Source organism: Lolium perenne, chromosome 6, assembly GCF_019359855.2.
Source record: "Lolium perenne isolate Kyuss_39 chromosome 6, Kyuss_2.0, whole genome shotgun sequence".
Classification (NCBI taxonomy): Eukaryota; Viridiplantae; Streptophyta; class Magnoliopsida; order Poales; family Poaceae; genus Lolium; species Lolium perenne.
Window position 1 is genome coordinate 257,089,182 of NC_067249.2, and position 26,280 is coordinate 257,115,461.

General features: G+C 44.7%; 1 pseudogene; it reads right to left on the reverse strand.

The window, feature by feature from the left end:
• Positions 1 to 1,870: 1,870 nt before the first annotated feature.
• LOC127309791 (aspartic proteinase nepenthesin-1-like) lies at positions 1,871 to 20,952 on the reverse strand (annotated as a pseudogene).
• Positions 20,953 to 26,280: the final 5,328 nt, after the last annotated feature.

The window sequence follows — 26,280 nt, forward strand, 5'->3', positions numbered from 1 at the left end:
ATAAAAAAAATGTTGTGCCGATGGCTAGACTTGTCATGTGCCGACGGCCAAAACTGTGCCGATGGTGGCCGTCGGCACCTCCGGCCTGTACCGACGGCCAGTTTAACGCCGACGGCCATCCTTGTCGCCGCTCTCCGAAGGCTCCTGTGCCGACGGCCCCGATATTTGGCCGTCGGCACATATGGCGGCCGTCGGCACATCTGTGCCCTCCCGTAGTGCGGTCTACACAAGGTTTCTCTATTTGTATGATCGAACATGTCCTAGATAGGCCCACTAACTGAGTTTACTGGTGTATGTTGCCCTATAATTTTTTCATACCGAGTTCATGCTGAATCTAGAAAGAAGAAGAAAAAAAGGGAGTAGTGAGTTGGATTGTGATCTTCCATTTTTACCTTCTTCTTTGCGATCTTGTTTATGAGCTAAATCATTTGATTTATGCCAATCTATAAAATCTAGGTTCATGGATATATGGAGGAGGAAGATAAGTTGTTGTCTTATAGAAGAGGGAGAAAGGGTGTCGCGTGGCCTAGGTGGCCAGGGGTTGGTGCTTGAGCTAGGTTTGGTAGTACGCATCCAAGGGAACCTGGTCGAGATGGGATGCGATTGGTAGCGTGCTTTTTCTTTCTGTTATCAGGCCGTGACCTCGAGGACTTATCTTATCTAGGGTTGGCTGGTTTGGACTTAACCAGTGAACTTTTGTTGTCTAGTTGTGTCATAGTTTTAATAAAATGCAGTACAGATCATGAGAGTTGGTCTGGCACCGAACTCAAGATTAACAAATCTCCACCATTGCTTATCTTCGGTTTTAATAATGTAACATATAGATAGAAGATAGATGACTCTTACCATCAACTTCACAACAAATATTATGCTCTTTGTGAGAGGCGAAAACAAAAAATTGTTGTGAACATTGACCTTGCGGACATTGTGCGGATCTCCAAGAAAAAGAGTGGTTGAGATGGTGTGTGTGTGTGTGGGGGGGGGGGGGGCTTCTTACATATGGTAAATCCGTGTCCTATCTTCTGTCGACAAAATATGAGATTGGACTAGGTATAAATATAATTTCTACTTATTTATTTAGCACAACTACCTATTTATTGTGCTCGTTTTCACATTTAAAGTTAGAACTAAGGACTCGGTACTAGGTAAAACTCCGAGAGCTTTGCATGCAACAATGAGATTCCCCGAATGGCTCTAGGTTCCCCGGAACCGGCTTGAACAAGGCTCCCATGAGCCGGATTTGTCATTCGCGAGGTTAGGAACAACAAACTCTGTGATGATGGAAGTTAGTGCTTTGTGGAAATTCCTTACGTTGCAAAGGGTTTGTATACGTGTGTATTGTTTTGTGTTGTGTAAGCACAAGTAAATGCTACAGTGGTTTCTAGGCTTATGCTGCAAAAGGGTTTCTTTAATGTTGCAAACATATTTCTGTGATGTTGTCTGTGTTAGGCACGCATGTTGGATGTGTTGCCTTTTTTTATTGCAAATAATGATACAGTTTTGCAACATTTTTCTGTAACCATGAGATTCATTGCATACGTTATTGCTTTTTGCTACATGGATATATTTGAGATGTTGCAAATAGAGATACACTTTTTAAATATTTTGTTGCAAACAATTGTGGGTTTTGTTGCATATGTTTATCTTTTTTCCTATGGGCGCATTTGAAATGTTTGTAATTTTTATGAGATTTTTATTGACCAGGGAAAATATTGCAAGAGAAAATTTGTTATACCCGAAACATCTCATGATATGTTGTGATGGCAAAAGCTGAGATCGGATTAGGTACTTCCTCGGTTCGGATAAAAGTGACTCGACTCTATCTAGATACATATGTATCTAGATGCATTTCAGTGTGAAGATAAATCCATATCAAAACAAAGATTAGTCACTTATTTCGAACAGAGGTATTGTGCTTGTTTTTACATAGAAAGCTAGAAGCGAACACTTGCGCATGCACGCGCACACTTTCAGCCACAGTTAACTCAGAGCTGGTCGCAGCTCGCGGGCTCGAAGTTCATCTTATTGGCATGCAGGTCGTAGACGATGTGCGTGTTCTGCTGCTGGAAGTTCCCTATGATCGTCAAGTCCTGGCCGTGTGTCGGAAGTATCACCATGTATAGTAGAGTGCCTTTGTCCTCCTGGACCTCCAGCACGTAGTTCTCTCTGGGAATGTCCCAGTCGGCGCCCTCCAGATGGAGGATGAGCTTCGGCACGGGCATATTCTTCGGGTCAGCTGCCTGCGCCGTTGAGAAGCACAACATGCCGGTGAAGGGCGAGACGTCGGAGATGGGCAGAGGCACCTACAACACGAAAGCCGCCCGGATGCTCTGGAACACGGCCGGCGGGAACATGGTGATGCTCGTGCCGGAGTCAATGATCTGCCCGCCCGAGCCGCCGGACACAGGCACCAGAGTCTTGCCGACAGAGACACCTTGGAGCGAAAGGTAGTAGAAGGACGGGGTGCCCCGAGGAGTAGGGGTTGGCGCGAACGGGGTGGATTGGGTGTTGGCACCGAGGCTGTCTGGCGTGCCCAGGAACACCGGGCTGCTCCCGGGCTCTACTATGGTGGTGAAGCAATAGGAGAAGACGTTGACGTTGAGCTGCGATGGCAGCGACAGGGGGCCGCGGCCGAAGCCGGCGATGCCGGTCGCCTTCCTCGCCGTGAGGCTGTTGTTCATGCCACAGCCAAAACGGAGGCTGGGCACGGCGGCGCCGCTGAAGGCGAAGGTGTCCTCGACGATGGTTCCTCTCGTGAACGATTTGTCGCCATAGGAGTAGCGGTAGCGGCACAGGTTGTCGTTCACGCCGCACCCGAAGCCGCAGATAGGGTCGGTGCATGACACGGTACCAAAGGTGCGGGAAGCGGAGGGGTGGAATACCGGGAGCGGCTGCGGAAAGCAGGTCGAGGCTGACAAGCAAGCGCACTGTGTCCACATAAGGTCGCTGCCGGTGTCTAGCACCAGCGCCACGGCCTGCGGGCTCGGAGTGCCGATGCCCAAGTGGATGAGGTATTCGGAATTGACATCCTCTTTGCCGGTGGTGCCGCGGGCCACAGGCGCTTTCGCTGCCTGAGCACTGGCGCCGAGGCTGGACGCGCGCGCTATCGAGCGAGCGGCCATCCGGCTGAGCAGCTCGCGCTTGGTGAAGCCACGGCCGCTGTCGACGTGCATGAGGTCAGCGCGCAAGGTCGTCGCCGAAGCGGTACGCCACGCGAAGAAGATGGCTAGCTATGAAGAGAACGTAGGGTAGCATTACTGATAGGTACTTCATCATGCACACTGACAAGGGACTAACTTATCAATGCCTACAGATTGTAGACTAGGGTTTTAGCGGAAGTAGAGGGCAAGTAGATCTCGAAGGTTTCAGCCAAAAAGTACTCGACGATGTGAAAACTAGGGTTGCGTGAGACAATGAATCGATCCTTTCTTTGTCCCTCGACTCCCCCTTATATAGGAGATGGAGTCGAGGGATTCACAATATACAGGTTACAGAGTCCGGGAAGGTTTCTAACTCATCCCGTAAGATTAAAAGTATGTTTTTCGTAATACAACTCTAGCTTTCCTTAATACTAACTTGGGCTTCCAAATCTTCATATTCATCGAGTCGTGGGCCTTCAGTAAACCCCGGGTACCATCTTCGGCAGGCCCATCGGGGATGCCTATGTCAGTAGCCCCCGAGATTTTGCTTAAATCGAAGAATCAGGGAAAATCTCCAACTTTATAGTCATTCAATAACTGTCAAATTTATCACATATCTTTGGATACGTAATTATATATTGTACAGGGATAATGGTAGTTGGGGCTAGTTCATCTGACGGATCAGGTACTAGTTAACTACTCTAGTGCCAATCCGCAAAAACCTACTTCAAGATCACGTCCCTGGACATGATCTCGGGATACTGGTGTAAACTTCGACATGTGCCGCTTAAGGTCTTACCATTCTGTCGAGTCCCAGTCATGTTTTATCGGGTACCTAACGCGTCCGTTAGGATTTTTCTTCGTATCTGTTGATACGGAAAAAAGTAGCAAACCGACGTCAGAGACGGCGCCACGCCGCTCAGAACGGATCTGGGGTCTTACCTTCGCAGAGTTTTGCGGCATTCAGAGACTGTTCGCAACTTTGGCGCTCTGAGAATATATTGTCGAGTGCTTTTTCGGCTGTTGGAATAGCACATTTTATTGAGTCAACGGATGACTTATATTGTCCTCCCGATGGGAGTATGTTTCGAGTTATTTGTATAACTCGAAATATGCTCACTTCTTCTTTCTCTCTATATATTTTTTTATAATTTCATCGGGCACGCGAACAGCGTTCCCGATGGGAGTAGCCCCCGAGGCTACAGCCAAGGACTAGTGCTTGGTTGTAGGCTCAACATCTTATGCCACTATATTGTCAATCTCTCTCGAGCTTTTTATGTCTATCGGGTGCGCGACCAGCGCTCCCGATGGGAGTAGCCCCCGAGGCTATGAACAAATGCTTGCGTTTGATCATAGGCTCTCGCCATTTCTATTTTGTCATACTTGAGCTTTTTCTTTTTTCTAAAGTAGCCCTTGAGGATTTGGGCAAAAACTTGTATTTGATCAAATGCTCTCGAAATAATTGATAATTTTTCCCTGCCGCCAATTTCTTTTAGTCTTCACAGCCGAAATTTTCCCTTTAGTCAAGGTGACATCACTGCTGACGATAGCCACGACCACTGTATCGGGAAGACGCGAGTACTGCTCTCTCTCTGTCTTGAGGGCCCAGAACCCTCATTAATTTGACACGTCATGCAAGTGGGGGACACACGTCCTCCGCTTTTCCTGGCGCAATTACTGTAGAGCCTGTTACGTTCTCTCACAGTCAAAATACTTTTTTACCCCTTAGCCAAGGGTACAGCATCCACCGCGAAATTACTCCATCCAACGGTGCGTCGCTTCGCCTGATTCTCTATAAAGGTCTTCTTCTTCCTCCGTTCATACTTTCGCCTGCGCCGCACCTCTGCTCTCCTTCTGCAAAAATCCCCATTGCACCGAACACCTCCTGAGCTCAGCCACACTCGCACTTTTCGCCTTCGCTATTGTTGATGCCGCCGCGCGCGCGACTCACTCGCCACAACACTCCTGAATCGAGGATGGCAGCGGAAGATCTGGAGTGGGAGAGATCCAAAATCTCCGCTCAAGATATCAACTTGCTGAAGAAGCTCGGGATCAGCAAGAAGAAAGATTCACTGCGCTTCCCCAGTGAGGAGAGCTATCCATCTCCGCCGATCGAGTACCGGGTCAGTTTCGTTGACCACCTCATCCGCGGTCTTTCTTCCCCTATTCACGATTTTCTGTGTGGGTTGCTTTTTGTTTATGGATTGCAACTTCACCACCTTACTCCCAACTCCATCCTCCACATCTCGATCTTCATCACTCTTTGCGAATCTTTCCTTGGAGTCCAACCTAACTAGGCTTTATGGAAGCGCATTTTCCTCCTTCGCCGTAATGGCTCTCCCAATGTTGCCTATAACATAGGCGGCGTTGTTATCTGCGTCCGCCCTGATGTCGAGTATTTCGATGTCAAATTCCCTGACTCAGTTCAAGGGTGGCGCAAAAAATGGCTGTATATCCACGAGGAAAGTCTCGACTCGGCGGAATACAACATTCCCCCTTTTGATGGTACCGAAAAAATCTGTCGCCGCCGATCCTGGGATGCTGAAGCCACTGACGAAGAAAAAGCGGCGACAGAGGCGCTGATGACACGCATCCACGAGCTTGAAAATACCCGCGGCAAGGAACTGTCGGGTATTCAAATCACAGCTTATTTCCTTAGGATTAGGGTGCAGCCTCTGCAGGCTCGTAAAAATCCCCTTTGGATGTATGCTGGCGACAAGGATGTGGATCGCCTGTCGATAGATTTATCGGTCAAGGACTTAGAAAAACTTGTCCGAAAAATCTCGTCGCTTAGCAAGAAAGACACCGTCCCGTCATCTTGCCGTGTGACACCATATAGCGCCACCAACGCGCTCCCGCAGGTAATATATTTTTCATCGTCTGTTTGTTCGCTCACTCTTTTTTTCTCATTTTCGTACTGCTATTTCTTCGACTGCTGTTATTGACACAAATTCCTGTCGATACTTTTTCTGCCTTGTCCAGAATCACAAAACTGCGTCACCTCTCCCTCCTCTTCCTGAGGGTGGAGAAGTCGAAGAACGGGCTGTTGTCACCGACGACAACCAGGGTACTTCTCGCCCTGAGAGTGAAGTCGCGGGTTCTCAGAAATCCGTGGCTTCTTCTGAAAGAGAAGTCGATTCTGAGGCTACCGCATCGACACACTCCCTCCCTTCCGCTGTTTCTCCAAGGAACAAGAGAAAAAGGTACGAAGTTGCCGATTCTGCCACCTCCAAAGCCGGCGCACCTCCTGCCGAAGAAGTTGTTCCTACTGAGGAAAAGACAACTTTCAACCCTTACGAAGATGCCCTTGTCAGCTCGTAAGTTCTTGCTGCTCTTTGTTGTTTGCTCTCGATATTTTGTCTATGTTGTTTCTTATATTGTCGCCTTTTTATTATAGTGGTGACGAGGATGAAGATCCACCTATTGACGCGACTGCTCGAACGAGTACGTCGCATACTTTAGTTGTTTCTGAAGCTCAGCCTGATGGAGATGAAACCTCGCCTCCTCAGCAAGACATCGAGCATCCAACTCCAATTGCAAGCCCCCGTGCCCCTTCGCCAAAGAGGGCTAGGGTTGAACTAGCCAAGGAGCCTACCTTGCCAATTGGTAGTTCCACGACTCCTTCAATGGATGATGTAAGTTCACTTCTTCTTTTATGTTCCGAATTTTTCAATGCTGTTGACTCCCCTCTAGTTTTGCTTCTCTTTTAGTTGTTGCTGTCGAACTTTTCAATTCCTATTTTGATTTTTCTTTCTCTACTTTTCTTTTGCAGCCTTTGATGAAGGAGTTTATTCGTCTCGGTACCCAATTCGTCGGGTATCGTGACCATGCTAAAAAGCTTGAAGGTACTATTTTTACTGCTTCTCCTGCTAAATAAACTCTCCTTCATTTTTTGTCATGACACTTGTTTATTGTCAATTGTTTTGCCAGCCAATCTTGCGGAAGCTAACAAACGTGCTGATGCTCTTGCTCTTAAATTGGAGCAAAGCGAAAAAGCTCTCAAGAAAACTGAATCAGATGCTGCCGCTGTCAAAGATCTTCGAAAAAGACTTGATGACGCGGAAACTTCTTTGAGTGACCACATTGCTCAGCAGTCTGCGCGTGAAGATGAAATCCTTACCCGCTTGGAATCGCAAAGTCGACGTTTTGTTAGTAAGTACTCAAATCCTTGCTATTTTTTCGGGTCATCACATTCTTCCTGGCTCGCTTTTTCTTTAACAAGCTTCCTTTTGCTCACTTAGGGAGGACGCAACAAGATTATGATCTAGAAAATCCTGAAGGTGATCGTCTCCTTGACGCGCTCTCCCTTCTTGAGATTCATGGAGATGAAGCACGCCAAGGCCTTACTGACGCTAGAATAGTTCTGTCACGGCTTTTTCCCTACTTCTTCGGGAAGAAAGAAGAGCCCGAGGCTTTTACTGCTCTCGCCAAGTGCTTCAAATCCAAAGAAGATCTTGGACCCAGTCTTCGACAAGAAGGCCTAAAGATTGGTGTTGAAGGCACCATAGCTTTGGTTGCTGACAGCCAACAGGATGTCGACTGGGCCAAAGTTGGCGATGTAAAGGATATGGAGACGAAGAAATGGCAGTCTTTGATTAAGGCTGCCAAGCCAAACTCGAAGAAAATCCTTGCTTTCCTTGGATTCAAGCCAACTCCAGCTCCTAGTTCATCGAAGCCGGAGGTCAAGTAGACCACCTTGTCTCTCTTTTGTTTTGCTTCTCTTTTAATGCTGTCGCCAAAGTAGCTTTGGCGATAACTACCCCAGTAGTTCAATAGGAACCTTTTGTAATAGCCATGTAAATATCTGACCTTATTAATGAAAAAGCTATGTTGCCGAGGTATTGATATCGAAGTATTTTCTCTCCAGTTGATTTTTGACAACTATACCACTGGGCCTCATTCCTCGGCTGCCTTGCCTGCTGCGTCTTGCTCTAAAAGGTCTTCCGCTGTCGAGTATATTGGAGGTTCTTCGAGTGCTGCACAGAATGAAGACTTGGGCGAACTCCGTCAACAACTGCAGTCGATGAAAAAACAAACTCTCGTGATCATGGAACAGTCTCGAAGATCATCTGAGAATGAAAAACGAGCTGTTCGACAAGCTCAAGAAGCCATAGCATTGAAGGAAACTGCCGTTGCTGAGGCTGCCGAAGCTACGCGCCGAGAGAATCATATGCTTGAACTGATGAATGACTCTAGCTTGGATATGACGGGTATGCTCCGCAAAATTTGGTCATATGTTAGTTTAACCTTACTATCTTTTATTCCTTGCTGATGTTTCCGGTGAAACAGGTTCTTTTTTGGATACTGCTGCCGAAGATCAGCGTGTTGAAGCCCGAACCAATGTGCTTGTCAGGCTTGCTCGTCAGCATGGTTCCAATTTCTGGGTCACTCCTGAGCGTACTCGCCAAATAGTCAGGTTTCAAGATCGCGCGAATCAGGTCCGCGATTTTCTCGACTTCTGCACGAAAACTTTGTCTTTAGTCTACAGTACCATGTTTCCTCGCAACAAAATCCCAGACACCCTTCCTGCTTTGATGGAGAAATTTCGAGATGCTCCTCGTATTCATCAATTTGTGCGGGCTCAGCTAGCAGCTGGGGCAAGATTCGCCATGATTATGATACAGATCTACTACCCGAAGTTAGATCTGACTCAAATTGTCACCAAGTGTCTGGCCAAGCAGGCGAAGCGGAAGAGGAACGTTGACAAAATCAACGACATTGTGCGCCCTGTAGCAGAAGAGATGATGGACGAACTGCTTCGGATGGATGCAGAATTCTTTGTGAAGGGTAGGTATGCTGAACATAGAACTGGTGCTGCAAATAACGAGGGAATCAATATAGACGCTATACTAAATGCTGATTGAAGAATTTCTTTGTTGTTTTTTCTCTGTCGAAGAACGCCTGTATATTGTAAAGAACATATATGTTGTCAAATATCTCGGACTATTTTTGTTTCAACAAGCCCCCGAGCTTTTTATTGCTTCTTCCTGTGTGTCTATATTGTTTTGCGAGGTGTGTTGCACCAAAGCGAAATTTATTGTTTTGCAAGTTCTATTTTGTCGGCAGTTCATATGTATGTTGTAGCTGCTAGGTGCAAGCCCCCGAGCGCGTCGATAAAGAAGATGTATATCACCAATATCTTTTCTATATTGCAGCACCGCGAGCTCGCCTCATTAAAAACCTTTCCAGCCCCACTCGGTGCCCTGAAAAGGAAAAGAGTGCGTCTGAAAGCTCGCGGGCGTTTCAGTACATTGTATTTTTACAAATGAGGACTATATTTCGACTCTAAGCGTAGAACCGCCTGAGTTGCGCCACGTTCCAGGGATTTGGCTCTGCAACCCCTGTCTTCTTGTCCTTTATCCTGTATGCTCCTCCTTCGATTACTTCTGTGATGATGTAAGGGCCAAGCCATGGCGACTCGAGTTTTTCATGACTTTTTTGAGTGAGCCGAAGGACTAAGTCACCGACCTGAAAGGATCTCGGGCGCAAACGTCGACTGTGGTAGTTTTTCAGGTCTTGCTGGTACTTAGTGACTCGTGATAACACTTTGTCTCGAGCTTCATCTAGTGCATCGATATCATCCTCCAATGCTTTTCTTGAGGCCTCTTCATCGTACTCTGTAACTCTTGGAGAATCATGCTCTATTTCTATCGGCAATACTGCTTCAGCTCCATGGACCAGAAAAAACGGGGTTTCCTGTGTCGCCGTATTTGGTGTTGTCCGAATACTCCATAACACACTGGGCAACTCTTCAGGCCAGGTATGTCGAGCTTTTTCCAATGGTGCTAGCAAACGCTTCTTGATACCATTGCAGATAATTCCATTGGCTTTTTCGACTTGACCATTGGTTTGCGGGTGCGCAACTGATGCAAAGTGTAGTTTGATACCTACCTCTGCACAATATGCCTTGAATTCCTTTGATGTGAAGTTACTACCATTGTCTGTGACGATGCTATGAGGTACTCCAAACCGAAAAACGATACTTTTCACGAATTTGATTGCCGACGCTCCGTCTGGTGAATTTATCGGCTTTGCTTCTATCCACTTAGTGAATTTGTCGACAGCGACGAGCATATACTCGTATCCTCCTGGTGAAGCCTTGTGTAATTTTCCCACCATATCGAGACCCCACTGAGCAAAGGGCCAAGACATCGGTATTGGCATCAACTCTGCTGCCGGAGAATGAGGTTTTGCGGCAAATCTCTGACACGCGTCGCAAGTACGAACTATTTCTTTCGCGTCCTCTATTGCTGTCAACCAATAAAATCCTGCTCTGAAAACCTTGGCTGCTATAGCTCGACTGCTTGCATGATGACCACATATTCCTTCGTGTACATCCTTCAAAATTATCCTTCCTTCTTCGGGTGTGACGCACCTTTGTAACACTCCCGAAATAGTTCGCTTGTATAACTCCCCTTTGACGACAGTAAAGGCTTTAGAACGCCTAATAACTCGCCTTGCTTCAACTGGATCGTCGGGTATTTGTTTCCTTAGGATGTATGATATGTATGCTTGCATCCATGGAATTTGTACCATCATTACTAGGTCCTGTTCCTCCTCTTCTTCCAGTGCCGCTTTTATAGCCCCCGAGGGTTTCTCATCCTTCTCCTTCTTCTTTGGTTTTTTCGACTTTGTAGATCTCTCGGCTATCTCTTCCCAGAATACGCCTGATGGAATCGCGAGACACTGCGACCCAATATTTGCAAGAACGTCGGCTTCATCATTGCTTAGCCTGCTGATGTGATTTACCTCGCACCCATCAAACAGCTTCTCTAGCTCATTGTAAACTTCCTTGTATGCTATCATGCTATCGTTGGCTGCATCACATTGATTTATGACTTGCTGAGCCACCAACTGTGAGTCGCCAAAGATTTTTAATCGAGTTGCACCACAAGCCTTCGTCATCTTCATCCCGTGTATGAGGGCTTCGTACTCTGCCTCATTATTAGATGCGTTTGGAAACGTCATTCGTAAGACATACTTTAGTTTGTCGCCTTCAGGTGATATTAGTATGACGCCTGCTCCAGCTCCCTCTAATCTCTTGGACCCGTCGAAATTCATAGTCCAGGTTCTCGATAAATCCGGGGGTCCCGTACTTTGTAACTCCATCCACTCTGCGATGAAGTCTGGTAGAATTTGCGACTTTATTGCTTTTCTTTTTTCGTACGTGATGTCCCGAGGGGAAAGCTCTATTCCCCAAAGGGAGACACGACCCGTAGCTTCTGGATTGTTTAGTATATTGGATAAAGGTGCCTCATTGACCACTATTATCGGGTGTGCCGAAAAATAGTGCCGCAATTTTCTTGCGGTTGTAAACACTCCATATGATAGCTTTTGGTACTGCGGATACCGCTGTTTTGAGGGAGATAAAACTTCGCTGATGAAGTATACTGGCATCTGTACTCCATGGAGTTTTCCTTCTTCTTCTCTTTCGACTACAAGTGCTGTGCTGACCACCTGAGGCGTGGCTGCAATGTATAACAAGAGGGGTTCCTTCTCCTTGGGCGCCACCAAGATTGGTGGTGTCGAAATTGTGCGTTTGAGATCCTCGAAAGCTCTGTCGGCCTCTTCGTTCCACTGGAATTTCTCTCCTTGCTTGATGAGAGCGTAGAACGGTAACGCTTTTTCTCCTAGTCTGGCAACGAATCTGCTTAAAGCTGCGACTCGCCCAGTCAGCTGTTGTATTTCTTTTAACTTTGTTGGCTTCCTCATTATTACGATAGCTTGAATTTTCTCTGGATTGGCTTCAATCCCTCTTCCTGAGACTAGGAACCCGAGAAGTTCTCCCGCAGGGACGCCGAAAGAACACTTCGTCGGGTTTAACTTGAGGCAAAACTTATCGAGATTGTCGAAGGTTTCTTTTAAATCCTCGATCAATGTTGACCCCTTTTTTGATGTTATAACGACATCGTCAATGTATACTTGTATGTTTTTTCCAATCTGTGTTGCCAAGCACTTTTGCATCATCCGCTGATATGTTGCTCCCGCGTTTTTCAGACCAAAAGGCATTGTTTTGTAGCAAAACACGCCATAAGGTGTAATGAACGCTGTCTTGACCTCATCTTCTTCTTTTAATCTAATCTGGTTATAACCAGAATATGCGTCCAGGAAGGAAAGACGTTCACATCCTGTCGTGGAGTCGATGATTTGATCGATCCTTGGGAGGGGAAAGTGATCCTTTGGACAATGTTTATTGAGAAACGTAAAGTCGACACACATGCGATGGACTTTCGTGTTTTTCTTCGGGACCCGCACTGGGTTAGCTACCCACGTGGCCTCTGTATGTAGTTCTTTGATAAAACTAGCTTCTCTGAGTCGATCAATCTCTGACAGCATAGCTTTACGGGTTGGTTCCGAAAAACGCCGCAAAGGTTATTTAATTGGTCTCGCTATTGGATCCAAGTTTAGGTGGTGCTCGGCAAGTTCCCTGGGTACTCCTGGCATGTCAGCTGGACACCATGCGAAGATTTTCCAGTGCTCACGGAGGAACTCGACGAGCGCGCTTTCCTATGCGAGGTCCATGTTTGTTGCAATGGACGTCGTTTTCTTTGGATCTGTCGGGTGAACCTGCACCTCCTTGGAATCTTTCGTGGTATTAAAGGTTGGCTCCCTGAGAGGCCTTCCTACATCTGGCAACACATCATAATCAGTTGTGAGCCTTGACGCCATGTATTCTGCTTACATCCCGAAAGTTTCTGACAGTCGATGAAAATGCTTGTCGCATTTATCAGCTAACGCGAAACTTCCTTTGACTGTAATTGGTCCATTAGGTCCAGGTAGCCTCCACAACAGGTACGTGTAGTGTGGTACCGCCATAAACCTGGCATATGCTGGTCGTCCCAACAGGGCGTGATACTGCGACGGTAAATCCACGACTTCAAACTCCAGCTTTTCTATCATGTAGTTTTCTCGGGTCCCAAACTGAACGTCGAGATTGATCTTCCCCAACGGATAACTTGGCTTCTCTGGCATGATACCATGAAAACGTGTATCAGTTGGTTTCAGATTTGCTAGAGATATGTTCATCTTCCTTAGTGTATCTGCGTACATAAGGTTTAGACTGCTGCCTCCATCTATGAATACTCGAGATACGTCGAATCCTGCGATCACTGCTGGTAAGATAAGTGCTGACTGCCCTGGTCGAGGAACTTGCTGCGGGTGATCCGCTATTGTGAAGCCGATGTCCTGTCCCGACCAATTTAGGTACTCAATCGTTGGTGGAGGCATCTTCTCTGCCATGAACACTTGTCGCGAGATTACTTTCTGAGCCCTGTTAGACGGCCTAGCTTTCTGAATCATCGAGACCACGCCGTTGGAATTGGGGTCGACATATGGAGGTGGGTGTGGTGCTGCCGCTATTCTGAGCTGGTGTCGATTTTCGTCCGTAATTGCGGGAGGAGGTGGCAGGTGGATCTCACTCCTGGGCCCCTGGGGGTTTCTATTTGTTGCTTGAGCATTGGCTTGCCCTGCAAACCTCAACATTGCTTGAAAATTTCGACAGTCCTTCTGTAGATGTCCTGACTGCCTCTTCCCATTATTGTCGACATAGAAATGCATCTGACATGGCCCGTTCATCATATCCTCAGGAGATACAAAAGGTCTCTGAAACCTTGGTCCACTATTTTGTCTGTTATTCCGAGAGTCATCTCTATTGTCGCCTCGCTGCTCGTTACTCCTTTGATATTCATCTCTATTGTTTCCTCCAGTACTTCCCCGAAAACCAGCCGATATTTGGTCAGGAGCATCATAACTCGAGAATTGCCGAGGGAATCGTCGTCTATTTTGAAAATTTCGACTACGGTCCTCCTCCGGTGACCTGTGTCGCTTATTGTGGACAGCATCTTCTCCATCTGCCCATCTGTTTGCTATCTCCATCAATGCTGACACTGTCCTTGGGTTAGTTCTCCCCAAGTCTTCGACAAAATCTCCTCGTCGAATTCCTGCTACGAACGCATCTATTGCTCTCTCGTCAGATATGTTCTCTGCCGAATTTTTAATGATGTTCCACCTCTGGATGTACTTTCTCATTGATTCATCATGCTTTTGTCGACACGATCTCAACTCTTCTAGTGATGCGGGTTTTTTGCAGGTGGATCGGAAATTCTTGACGAATACATACTCAAAACTGTCCCAGCTGTCGATGGAACCTGGAGGAAGCTTCTTTATCCAAGATCTTGCGGCTCCACTCAGGTGTACTTGAATACTCTGCATGGCTGTTGCTCTGGTTCCACCTATCAGCTTCACCGTCTCGAGGTAATCGACTAGCCAATCCTCGGGATCTTGCAGGCCATCAAATTTTTTGAAATTATCGGGTAACTTAAACCCTGAAGGGACCCGGGTTTTCCGGACCCTCCTTGTAAAGCACGGTAGCCCACACATATCCTCGTCATCTATCTCTGGGGAATGCCGATGTTCCCTTCTATTTTGTCGTGCTCTGTCTACCCGTGCTTGAATTGCTGTATCTCTTGCCCCACTTGTTCTCTCGGGACCTGGTGCTGCTGCAGTAGGTCGTGGACTATTTTGCCTTGCTGATCCTTCGGGAGGCGAATTTATAAACGCCGTTCCCATGGCTCCGACTCCTGCCATGGCCATATTGTACAATGCTTCTCTTGGATCTCCGGGAGGTGGCTTGGATGCGAGGATGAAAGCCTGCGTCGCCATGTACCCAGCTTCTGGTGTCTTAGGGATAATGTTCCCCCTCGTGTCTATCGACATAAAGGACATGTCGAGGTTTTGAACCAGATTCTCCCTATCTGCCTCAGGTATATTCTGCAGCCGCGATCTTGCTCTATTTCGAGCTGCTCTGTGACTATCTCCCGAAGTGCCAGATTGTCGACTCAAATCCGCCCTTCCCCTGCTTGACGCGGAAGCCGCTTCCTGCCTCCTGTCCAACTCGTTTTTTTGTTTCTCGAGCTCCCGCCTGATACGTGCAAGCCTATATTGATATGCTTGTAACTCCTCAGGTGTCGCCGTTACAGTCATTGGTTCTGTGCCATCAATGGCTCTCGCAACTCTATCCCATACTGCCTGCGGAAATTGTATCATCTGCCGCGCTCCAGGCCCAACATATTTTGTTCCTAAACCTCGAGTGAGATCTGCAGGGTCGACATAGGGATTTCCCGCATCGTCGAAATTCTCTGACGTCTCCTCCTGTGGGCGACTTGTTTCTCCAATGGCATAGATCTGATGATATTTTGGATTCTGAACTTTTTCAGGTTTGGTGACACCATCATAGAGAGTGGTGAAGACCTTCCCCACAACATTGGATCTGTCGATGAAGTTGAAGCTGTCTATGTTGCTCGGGTCATCGCTTATATCGGAGTCCGCAGATGACTCGAAAGACATGTCGCTGAAGATCTTGGCGAGTTTTTCGCTTGCCACAGTACTGATGAAGCGTGGCGACGAAGTTTCCTCGTCGCCTGACTCGATTGACGATGCAGAACTCAAAAAATCGGGATCGACCGCTGATAATCCCGACGAGATCGGAATTTCGAGACGATACGCTCCTTCTTTCTCGATGCAGAAGTGGAACTTTCCGAACATCATCTCCATGGGCTCCTCCAGATACGCGTATGCATCCAAACGGGAGGGTGGGTGAGAAACAAAATCAATTGGACCAGTTTCGATCTGTTTACCTCTGTCCATCGCGTTGCTTGCAGTTGACGAAGTCGACGATTTTGAACGTGCCATCGAGATCAGATCCCTGACACCTCCAATTCCCACAGACGGCGCCAATTGACAAGGGATTAACTTATCAATGCCTACAGATTGTAGACTAGGGTTTTAGCGGAAGTAGAGGGCAAGTAGATCTCGAAGGTTTCAGCCGAAAAGTACTCGACGATGTGAAAACTAGGGTTGCGTGAGACAATGAATCGATCCTTTCTTTGTCCCTCGACTCCCCCTTATATAGGAGATGGAGTCGAGGGATTCACAATACACAGGTTACAGAGTCCGGGAAAGTTTCTAACTCATCCCGTAAGATTACAAGTATGTTTTTCGTAATACAACTCTAGCTTTCCTTAATACTAACTTGGGCTTCCGAATCTTCATATTCATCGAGTCGTGGGCCTTCAGTAAACCCCGGGTACCATCTTCGGCAGGCCCATCGGAGATGGCTATGTCACACACACTACTTACTGGACTTCAGTATTCTGTTCGTGGAGAGAAGTGAGGTTGTTGGTGTTGTTGTTGTTGTTATTGCTGCTACGTTGGAAGCGTTCTAGCAGCCTTGGGTTCATATAGGGGCGGAACACAAGTCCGTCCACTTGGCAAATAAATCCAAAGAAAAATATGACCACTGCCGCATTTTCCAGGATACCTTCTCAGTTACTGCTGTGTTGACAGATTCAAAGTTCTGGAACTCAAGTGCATACTCTCTTAGAGCGCCTAGTGCTGACGCCCTGGTGCTGACACGTTCGACATTGTCACCATGGTGTTGAGCTAGCAGGCGTTCACGCTGTGGCACACAAATTTACACGCTACAACGAACGCGAGTGACACATAGCACTTTATTTCCAAATATTGAAAACATCATTTTTAAGTTTTAATAAAATTGAGAATACAATGGTAGAGGTAGCAATGATCTATTCTACAAAGGTGTAAAATTTTAATATATATATTACTGTATATTCTAAGCTACACGAAAATAACAATCTGGAAAATTATGTAGCGTTGAAACATGCACTAGTCATTGAAGTTTGTTGAGAACCAAACTCTGGTTGGGTGGTTAAGAGGGTAGTGGCACCCCCAACTCATCAGAGTTTAAATTCCTGGTTTGACACTTTATGATTTTATAAAGACGGGATATTTTTTAGTTGGAGGCGACGTTTCCGTCGATATAGCGAGGCGTCTGTGGTAACTCCGTCAATCTAAAGATCCGTTAGACCAGTTTCGTCCACTCTGTCTCTTGGAAATGCTCGTAGGAATAGTGTGTTCGTGCGTTCATGGGTGAATGTATGTACGTTAGTAGCATGTAAGCGTTTGCGTCTGTACTTCACAAAGAAAACATTAAAGTTTATTAGATTTTTCATTTTTGCGCAACCTAGAGTACAAACTAATTCGTATGGAGATTTTGCGCCTCCCTTTTTAAGTTTCCCTCTACACAGCTGGCTTAAATCTCTAAACGCATATTCTCTCTCGCAATCCACCGTGCGAACGCATGCGCTCTTACAATATTAATTAATTCGCAGCGAGAGGTATTCGTATGGATCCAGTTCGAATGAGGGGTCAGTCCACCCCGGAGTACACTGCAATTCAGAGTGAGGGGTCTGTTTAACTACACATCTCCACGTAACCTAGTCTTTTGGGAACGACTAAGCCTATTAATTTACTAACTCTCAGCCACTGGTCATGGCGTATCCCCTGATTATTTTTTCAGATCAATACCACATATATTTAAAGTAGTAAATAGTACATGATAGACCAATGTTCAAGAAATCGTTAAACTTAACTTATCGGTCAGCCTCAAAATGGAGATTAATCGTTTATCCACCGATTAATCGATTTTATCGGTCGCCCATTTATCGGCTTAATTTTTTGTAAATCCTAATTTTCAGCACTAAATTTTCTAATATATGATATGTAAAAATAATATTGGAGTATTGAGCACAAGTATTACCGAGATTCTTTGCATTTGAATCAATAAAAATAGAAAATTTGAGCTAATGCACAGACCATAGGACGAAAATATCAACTGCCGTACCGAATTTCAGCGAAATTTCACTGACAACCGGCCGAAATATCGGTCACCAGAGAGAAAATCGGACGAAATATCGTCTCTTAGACAGAAAATCGGCCGAAATATCGGTGCCGCAATAAATAGGCCGATATGCTGAAATCTTATCGGTTACCACCCGATTCACGATAAATCGACCGATAAATCGGTATCTCGGCCGATTTTTTGAACAGTGTGATAGACATATACGAGCTATCTCTAACAATTAAAAAATAAAGTCTAAAAAGCTAATCTTCGAGGTCTTTAAATTCTTTTTTCTTTCATGACATAATCTTGTACTTTTCTGAAGGCAAGTGAAAGAAAATACCAAACCACAAACCTGTAAATACCAATGAAAGTTCTTTCATAATTTTAATTTGAACAATGCCAAGGCTACATGCACGCGCGCAACCATTATAGTACTCAATCACAATCGGCAAGAGTACCAACACCAGTATGCCAGGGGGCATAGTAAACGGATAGTCTTGCCAACCTCGCCGAAGAGCCGAGAGTACGAATCACCATTATTGAGGACGTAGAAGCCGGGACAAATATTGCGAGGACAATCATCCTCAGGGCAACCATGAGAAAAAAAATCCAAAATAGATCTAGAGAAGCAGGATTTGAAGGCTCATACCTAGAAAACTTTAGTCTTCCAACACCACCAATGAAGTCAATAATGAGATCTGATTGTCAGACGAAGATCTGAAGATCACTTACTGTAGACAATGTCATCTTCATTATTGAGGCAGGTGCAAAAAAAGATGACTACCAAATCTCAACAAAATACTACTTTTATAAAAACTCCACACATAAATCAGGTCCCCCACCCCTCCTGATGCCGGTGAGGCTGGCCGGGGTGGGGGGGGGGGGGGGGAGGGGGACCGATTTATGGAGGAGGCAGAGATGGAGGCGCTAGAATTTGGATGCAGCGGATCTATTTAGGAGAGGAGCAGGACCAAGCGCAGATGTAGATTCGAACGTGTATCCCCTGATTATTTGATACCCCCTCTCTTTCAAATGAATAAGGGTTATATGTTAGAAACGAAAAGCCGTGTTCGAGTGATCTTACATTAAAAGCAATCTTCACGTGGATTCAGTAAACCTAGATCTCTAGGAAACAAGATTCAAGTACTAAAATCCGTAATCCGGATCAATGGTATCATGTTTCCTATCTTTTCAATCATCACATGGTTTACAAATTCATACATTTATTATTCTGCATCTTTTCCGTTGTAAAAAATCTACATGAAATTTGACAACTTATGAGATACATATGTAATAATCATTTTGACATAAAAGCTATGAACTTGGAGGGGGTAGGAAAGGGCCTAATAGTTGCATGAGGAGGAGTACATGTGTAATAAACTCCCCACCACTGGCAAGATGCTGGGAGTGGAAAGCACCTCCGCAACGGGGTGCGATATAGTAAAGTATCTCCACCCACACCGCAGCAACAAGGTCCCAACAGGCAGCTTCTTTATGGATGTCAATGAGCTCCTGGGCCACGCCATATGCACGAGGCAACACACTTTTCATTGTGTTCTCCAAAAGCTGCATTTGAGCTTCCGGTTGGCTATCTCCGTGGCTGGCACCGTAAGAACGACGATGTAATCCTTGGTGAAATTCAAACACCAACATGACAGCTTCCTTTTCAAGTATAGAATTACGCACTCCGAAAATACGTTCTATACTCTCACGAGTTATGTTGTGTTTCAACTCCGTGTTGGTTGTAAGCATCGCACCACACTTGAAGACAAGATACATGATATAATTTGATAGCTCTCTGCTCATCTTCTTCATTTTGTGATCAGAAATGTTGTTTATGTCTTCTTGGTAGTATAACATGTCGGTTGCTTTATGCCAGATCAACACACTTGTTGGGAAATCCACATCATTGATGCTCTGATGCAAATTAGAGTCCGACCTTACAATACCTGAATCTTCATGACTAGTAGTCCAATTCCGAAGTGCCAACTGACCACGCATGCTAGCAAAGTTCCAGTCTTCTTCCCTAGTTCCAAAGTCTAACAATTTGTCAAGGACAAATTTCTTGAGATCTTCCGAAATGGAAATGTGTGATGTCTTGTCATCTATATGTTTGCCAATCCATCGGGGCACAAATGACGTGATGCCTTTTGGACCATTGTTTTCGTGCACTCTGTCGAAACTTTTGATCATGTTGTATTGACCTAGCATTTCAGACCATTGTTTGGTTGCACGGTGAATTGCATGCATGCCGGATACATAAGATTGAATGGAGATGAAGAGGGATGCCACCTCCAAGACTAAGGCCCCTATGAGCAAGATGTAGGACACGGTCACATCAGCTCGGCTATAGAGTTCACCCTTTTCAACAACCTTGAAGAGCATCAGCGCTACCAAGGTTGAAAGGAATGGGAAGAGAAAGATCAAGGCGTAAACTAAGAAAGCAATCCAAAGGAGAATGTTACATATAAGAAAATAGCAAAAACAAAAATTGCACTCCGCAAGAGCTTCGCAACTACCGAAAATGTCGGTCATGTCGAGTCTCTGCATAGAAATAAGACGAACTAGGGCCTTGGTGTAGAGGCGTTCGTAAACGAGGATGAGTCGTGTATTGATGTAATTGTAGACCCTGTATCGGTCCTTGTTGGATTTCAATGTTTGGAGTTTCTGAACGACGAGGCCTTGTGAAGCTTCAACACTAAGTGTGTCATTGATTGGAGTATCTGATACTAGGGTAATCGCACTAGAGGAGGCCTGCTCAAATGCATGAGCATACTTCAGCCTCCCATCATCAAGCATGTCACTAAATCTTTCATCCAATATATATCCCTTTCTGTAACGACCCCCTCGACTAGCCAAACTCCCGACGATTGTGCGCAAGAAAGCCAACGAAGATTCCCTTAAACTTGTTGGGCTGGCTTTGTAAAGGCACCAGGTACGCTCAACATACTTGAAGCAACCAGAGGAGAACATGAGCAGCATGGCTGCCCGGAGCCGCCTATCCGGCCAAGATATCTTGGAGACGACATAGACAGCTGCAGCTACTTGGGTGAGCAATCCCAGCAGGTGGCGTGTCCATAGCTCATTGTCCTGCATGGAGAAGGCAGTCATGGTATCCTGCCCACCTAAGTGGAGGAGCACAAACGGTGCCCAAAAGAAAAGGAGCTGGTGGTGTGCTCCATTGGCATGGAGTGCAAGATGCCCGAGGACAAAAATGGCCACAGCGTCGGCAGACAAGTAGGCCAGCCATAGGAGTAACCTAAGGGTGCGTGATTCATTGTGCCTCCGTAGGCCAGACGCGAAGAAGAGAAAGACTTGTAGTCCAAAGCTTAGAAGTATCAAGCAGTGGATCTCCCATTCGTCCCAAAGATCTCCAAGGGACTCGAAGCTGAGGCTCAAAGCAAGAAAAAAAAGGGTACTTCAGACGCCACTTTTCACTGAGACCGGCATTAAGAATAATGATTATGAAAATATATTCCACTCAACGATGGAAGTGTCCAAAGAAATCTAAATTAATGAAAAAAATCTTAATTTCCCGAGCAGCCACATGGCCGAATACAATTTTTATATATACTTCAAAACTAGACCTTTGCCTTCAATGTCGAGTCTAGATGACATATGGAAGGGTCGAAGAGCGATTCTCTTTAACTTTGTTCATCGTCCTAAAATCCATGTATATATGTATAATATAATAATAGAAATATTTGCTACAGGACATCGTTATTTTCCAATATTTGCTGAAACAGTCCATCTGGTTATGTCTTTGCCAAGTACCATTACAATTCTGTGACATATTTTCCACACAACAACAACTGGCTAAAAACGGAAAGTTTTATAAGAAACTACGATGCGTAAGAAATCAAATTGATAAAAGATCTAAAATCATAATCGCTGTCCTGAAATATTAGTACATGTTGGCAAACTAGTCATTACGAGGATTCTTGCTTTTATGTACAACAAATAAAAAAAAACACGTTCGCTGTAAAAAAAAATACCATATATGCGCAGAATGCACCTGCGTTGAGACGTGGATGTCTGGCTCTGCCTGTGCCGGACGCCGACGCTGTCTTGATGATCCCGGAGCACCCTCATCTTGCAATCAAGGAAGGAGGGAGATGTGCTGAGTAGCAGCACCGAGTGAATTTATAGTCCAGATGCAGCACACTTGGAAGATGAGTGAGCGACACCTCCGTTGATTCCTTGCCTGGATTAGTTGCAGCGAAGTGGTAGCACACGGAGTAGTTAATTCTACCCTGGCCTGGACGGCTTCTTCTCGCTTTGCTTGCCTTGGGAGTCGTCGCCAGATTCTTCTAGCTGACTGGATTGGCGGAATGGCGGGACACTTTGGGGGTTTGTCCGTGATGAATTACCACGAAGCAACGGCGCGCCACGCCCGTAGAATTACTAGGGAACTTATCTTTCTGGTTTTATATGAATATTATTATATCATTAGTAGACCAAAAATAAAACACCAATAACTCTATATTTGTTCTTCTTTATGGTCTCTGGTCCTGCTTCTGGAACCAGAAATTGTGCTACTTCCTCTGATCCATATTAATTGATTTAACTTTGTCTAGATTTGTATATATATCTAGTTAAGTTTTTATACTACATGCATTCGTATCTAGACAAAGTGGAGTCAATTAATCTGGATTAGAGAGAGACTAGTAAAACAAATAGTCCGCACGCTTGCACCGGTAGTATATACTACTTAATATCGAGAATCTTATGTTCCAAATAAAGGAAGTACTACTATGCATCATTTACAATTTTGGTTCTTTCCAAAACCAAGCAAAGTGATGCTCTGTTGAAAAGCTATAGCCTATAGGTGGAAAAGGGATTGTATTAATTAAAACAGAGTGTTATTACAATTCCTTAAAAGGTCATTCAGAATGGCTTCTAGCACACTAGAAAAGAGCCTTTCGTTCGGAGCTGTCCGGAGCATTAGTTTCGGTCATGTTTAGATCTGGGACTAATGCTCACATTAGTCCCGGTTCGAACGGCTGGGACGCCCGCACGGTTTTAGTCTCGGTTCGAACGGGATCTTTAGTCCCGCTTGGAGACACCAACCGGGACTAAAGGGGTTGCAGCCGGCTGCCTCTGATGTGAAAGTCTTTAGTTTCGGTTGGTGTTATAAACCTAGACTAAAGGTCTACCATTTAGTCCCGGCTGGTAACAAGTTTCTGGTTTTTTTTTGGCTCAACCCCCCTCCCCCTCCCCCCTGGATCGTCTTTTTTAGCTTTATAAAATACAAAGAAATATGATAGAAAATTCAAATAAAAAATCCTTTTAGATGTAGGTAGGTTAGATGATCTAGTTATTATGAAAAATAAAAACATGAATTTGACTCTTTTTTTTTGCAAAAAATGGTATTTTTCGGTAAAATGGGAATATCTTTTGCATACGAACTTGAAAAAAAATTGTTTAATATATGAAAATGTATCTACGCGAAAAGTTACATCCGAATTCACCCAGGTTTACCTGGTTAGCCAATTTTTAGATTCTCAAACTGCCAAAAGGAAATATGAAAAATTTCAGGTTTTAGGTTTTGCAAAAAAAAATATTTTTATTTATTTATTCAGTATTATTATTACTTCATTAATTTTGTTTATTCGAGTAATTATTTGAAATTTAAACAATAAATAAGTGTGACATCGTGACCAAGAGGTTAAAATGATTGGTACATGTGCGCAAAGCACTTGGAAGCGGGACGGAAGGAAGTTGGAAGCTAAACATGCTAGTGGTGGAGCAGTTTGGAAGCGGGACGGAAGGAAGTTGGAAGTTAAACATGCTAGTTGGAGGCCTTTAGTCCTGGTTGGTGTTACAAACCGAGACTAAAGGTACTCCAACCCGAGCGCTTGAGCCCAGCCACGTGGAGACCCCTTTAGTCCCGGTTTGCAACACAACCGAGATTAAAGGGGGGCCTTAAGTCCCGATTCCGTAGTCCCGGTTGAAACCGGGACTGAAACCCCGTTTCTACTAGTGTGGCCCTATACATTAGTACAACCATTTATTCTACCAAACTTTGCTAACTCATCACTAGCTGTAATTCGATATCTAGCCACCTTGACGATGCCACATATTCGACCCCTCTCCAATAGGGAATTTGCTTCAGTCAAGATAACTGCAAGAACACAGATCAGATGTAGCTAGTTTCGAAATAAGAGTATCGAACCACGATGAGCTACTAGTAGTGATCTTAATACCCCTTGTTACTATTTATCTAGAATTACTTAAAGTTGTCTCAAATCTTAAGCGAAGGTTTTAATTTAAACGGTTGTGTAGGGTGCTTTTGTAGAGTAAATAACTGAAATTGAAGAATGAAAATACAACTAACGATTACGTTTGGACTGCAATAATACTTAAAATGTGCTCGGGGGTTGTTGGTTCCACCTCTAGTATTAACTAAAAACATAAACTAGATAATTCATATCTTAACCCTCGTTGTTTGTGGGAAAGGCTCGAAGTTGGAATATGTATCTCATAGCACATCCCTGCAATAACCTTCGGCAAGCTACCTATTGGTCCATCACAATTAAGGGATTACCCCGTAGTTATTTGTTAAGCATTGCGAGTCCCTTCTTATCCCCCTCTTCCATACAATAGTGCACCGCACACGGGATGTCACTTCCTGCCGTATACACTACCGAACTTTCGAGAGTGGTTCCCTCCTGTGACCCTTAGGCAAATATTACATGGTCAACATCATGCAACATCACAAGAGAAAGTTTACATACAGTAATAGTGCAAAGCTATAAATTATCTTAATTCATATAATAATACTACTAGGGTTTCTCCATCTCCCCCAAGAATGGGATAAACTACTCACATATAGAGACAATCAAGAACATCATCATAAACTTACGTATGGAATAGAAATAACAGTGTGAATCCAAGTACAAACCCACAATGGTAATGGAGATTACAATCTAATGAGATGGAGGGAATGGAGATGATGATTCGTTGTGGATGATGATGAAGGTGATGATGCCTTGTCCTCCAATGATCCGGGTAGCAGCTTGGATGAGGCCTCTTCTTGATCTTCCTCCAGATCTCTTCTCGGACGGGGTTCTGGTGTTTCTGGTCGCGTACGTGCTTAGATCTCAGATCCGTCTGCGAGAGATGAAAGTATTTGACGAGGCGGTGCTTCTGTTGGGTGGTACGAGCGGACGGTACGGGGAAGGCCCGCCCGTACTGATGCCCATTAAAGCTACAGTAGGTTGTCCTCGCATTGTCCTTTCACCCAGGTGCATAATTAAGTGCAAAAATGATTCCTATCGCATCAAAATGCTAGAAAATGACAATTTTCATTGATATTTCATCATTGATTTATTATTTAGAGATCCTGTGTGGACAAGCATAAAAGGGCGCAGTAGCGCGGTGAAATACAAAATCCCTACCACTACGTACTCAACAATAACTTAATGAAATAACGATATGAAAACATGCTAAAATGCACTCATCAACTTTCCCAAGCTAGACTCTTGCTCGTCCCCGAGCAAGATAGAAGCTTAATGGAGAGAGTCATCTTTGTTCATGAAGCTTAAGTCGTTAAAACAAATGAGGCATTTTTAAGAACAAGGATTATAACATCAGATGCATAGCTAGGTCATGAATAACACTATACTATTCTCAAACTCAAATGACTTAAAGGCCTCCACACCTTTCGAGGTTTGATAGTAGACAAGAAGACTACTTTATCTAAATATCATAAAATCATGAAGTTAGCTTTTCTTCACGAACTTTACTAGCAACTCTTTTTCTTTTTGCACTTTCTTTTCTCCTCTCTTTTCTTATTTTTTTATTTTTTATTTTTTATTTTCTTTTTCTTTCCTTCTTTCTTCATTATTTTCTTTTTTCACATGAAGGAACCAATGATCATAAAATACTTTGTAAATAATTTTCCTACATCCTATCAAAGCTTTCTGGTGTGGAGGACCATAAAATCATCATCGTGATGCAAGTACATGTATACTCACCCTAATTCATACATCTAATATAATAATCATGATTCAATCAAGCTTCAAACGAAATAACGGCTTAAAGTTCATATGATAAGAGTCCTTCACTCTCCAAAGGAAATACATGATATAATAATGCAAAAGGTTTTTCTATTCTAAGATGCATGACTAAAAATAAACTTGCTTAATACGAGTAGTAAACTTCACAAGACCTAGGATGATCTCCCCAAGCTTAGTATCAAGCTAGGCGGGATCACACAACTCCTTGAGTGTACCTATTCCTCCTCTGCTGCGAATGATGCTCCACTGATAGTATCCTCCCGCTTCAGGTTGCAGGCCTGCGCGATACATGCAAAACGAGTAGCTAACTTTGTGATGTCATCATGTTGGTTCTTGATAACTTTAACAAGCAACTTCCTATCATCGGCCATCTCAAGAACAACCTTAGTCAGGGTTTCGACTCTCTGATTGATGTCTT